General features: G+C 46.2%; 1 long non-coding RNA gene across 2 annotated transcripts in view; it reads left to right on the top strand.

Moving 5' to 3' along the window:
- Positions 1-427: 427 nt before the first annotated feature.
- LOC107307421 overlaps positions 428-2108 on the top strand; it is a 4703-nt gene continuing 3022 nt past the window's right edge. Inside the window, exon 1 of one of the 2 annotated variants that reach the window (XR_001552399.2) lies at positions 428-847. This is a non-coding gene — a long non-coding RNA (uncharacterized LOC107307421). The remainder of the gene's footprint in view (positions 848-2108) is intronic. The other variant, XR_001552400.2, reaches the window with a different exon arrangement.

The following is a 2108-nucleotide window of genomic DNA, read 5'->3' as shown; positions in this document are numbered from 1 at the left end:
AAATCCCACCTCAAGATTCAGGTTTTTTGGGTTAAAATCCCAACTAAAGAGTTTTTGGGTCAAGATTTGGGTTCTTTGGGTCAAAATCCCACCTCAAGATTTGAGTTTTTGGGTCAAGATTTGGGTCAAAATCCCACCTCAAGATTTGGGTTTTTGGGTCAAAATCCCACCTCAAGATTTGGGTCTTTTGGGTCAAAATCCCACCTCAATATTTGGGTTTTTGGGTCCAGATTCAGGTTCTTTGGGTCTAAATCCCACCTCAAGCTTTGAGTTTTTGGGTCAAAATCCCACCTCAAGATTCAGGTTTTTGGGTCAAAATCCCACCTCAAGACTTGAGTTTTTGGGTCAAGATTTGGGTTCTTTGGGTCAAAATCCCACCTCAAGATTCGGGTCTTTTGGGTCAAAATCCCACTTCAAGATTTGGGTCTTTTGGGTCTAATTCCCACTTCAAGATTTGGGTCTTTTGGGTCAAAATCCCACCTCAAGAGTTGAGTTTTTGGGTCCAGATTTGGCTCTTTCGGGTCTAAATCCCACCTCAAGATTCGGGTTCTTCGAGTTGCGTTTTTGGGTCCAGATTTGGCTCTTTCGGGTCTAAATCCCTTCCATCAGCTTCATATCATTCTCTCCAACCCTCCCCCCTCCCCATTTATCCTTTATTTTGGGTTAAAAACCCCCAAAGGACGTCAAATTCCAGCTCCGACACGACGTGGCCGAACTTCAGGCTTCCTCCAGCTCCGACCTGACCCCCTCCCACATTTCCCTTCTCAAACTGGTTCTATGTCGGGGTCTGTACCCCCAACTCGCCATCCCGGACCCCCTCAATGACAGCAGGAAGGATTCCGACCAGGTAAACCCCCCCCCACCCCATAATATTTAATGCCTTAATTTTGGGGTCGGATGGGCGTTTTTTGGGTCAACCATTGGGGATAGTTGGGTTTTGGGGTCTTCCATTGGGGATACTTGAGTTTTGGGGTCTTCTATTGGGAATACTTGGGTCTTTTGGGTCTCCCATTGATGATATCGGGATTTTTAGGTCTTCGTTGGTGATAATAGGGTCTTTTGGGGTCTCTCATTGGGAATACTTGGGTTTTTTGGGGTCTTCCATTGGGAATACTTGGGTTTTTGGGGTCTCCCATTGGGAATACTTGGGTTTTTGGGGTCTCCCATTGGGGATACTTGGGATTTTGGGTCTCCCATTGATGATATGGGGGTTTTTAGGCCATTCATTGGTGATAATAGGGTCTTTTGGGGTCTCCCATTGGGGATACTTGAGTTTTTGGGTCTCCCATTGGGGATACTTGGGTTTTTGGGGTCTTCCATTGGGGATACTTGGGTTTTGGGGTCTTCCATTGGGGATACTTGAGTTTTTGGGGTCTTCCATTGGGAATACTTGGGTTTTGGGGTCTCCCATTGGGGATACTTGGGTTTTGGGGTCTTCCATTGAGGATACTTGGGTTTTTGGGTCTTCTATTGGGGATACTTGGGTTTTTGGGGTTTCCCATTGGGAATACTTGGGTTTTTGGGGTCTTCCATTGGGAATACTTGGGTTTTGGGGTCACCCATTGATGATTTGGGGTCTTTTGGGTCTCCCATTGATGATATGGGGGTTTTTAGGCCATTAATTGCTGATAATAGGGTCTTTTGGGGTCTCTCATTGGGGATAGTTGGGTTTTGGGGTCTCCCATTGAGGATACTTGAGTTTTTGGGGTCTCCCATTGAGGATACTTGTGTTTTGGGGTCTCCCATTGATGATATGGGGTGTTTTAGGTCGACCATTGATGATATCGGGGTTTTTAGGCCTTCGTTGGTGATAATAGGGTCTTTTTGGGGTCTCTCATTGGAGATACTTGGGTTTTTGGGTCTTCCATTGGGGATACTTGGGTTTTTGGGGTCTCCCATTGATGATATGGGGTCTTTTGGGTCTCCCATTGATGATATGGGGGTTTTTAGGCCATTCATTGGTGATAATAGGGTCTTTTTGGGGTCTCTCATTGGAGATACTTGGGTTTTGGGGTCTCCCATTGGGGATACTTGGGTTTTGGGGTCTTCCATTGGGGATACTTGGGTTTTTGGGGTCTTCCATTGGGAATACTTGGGTTTTGGGGTCT

The sequence above is a fragment of the Coturnix japonica genome, unplaced genomic scaffold (assembly GCF_001577835.2).
Source record: "Coturnix japonica isolate 7356 unplaced genomic scaffold, Coturnix japonica 2.1 chrUnrandom592, whole genome shotgun sequence".
NCBI lineage: Eukaryota > Metazoa > Chordata > Aves > Galliformes > Phasianidae > Coturnix > Coturnix japonica.
The sequence above is the reverse complement of the archived record's forward strand: the minus strand, read 5'-3'. Positions and strand labels throughout refer to the sequence as shown.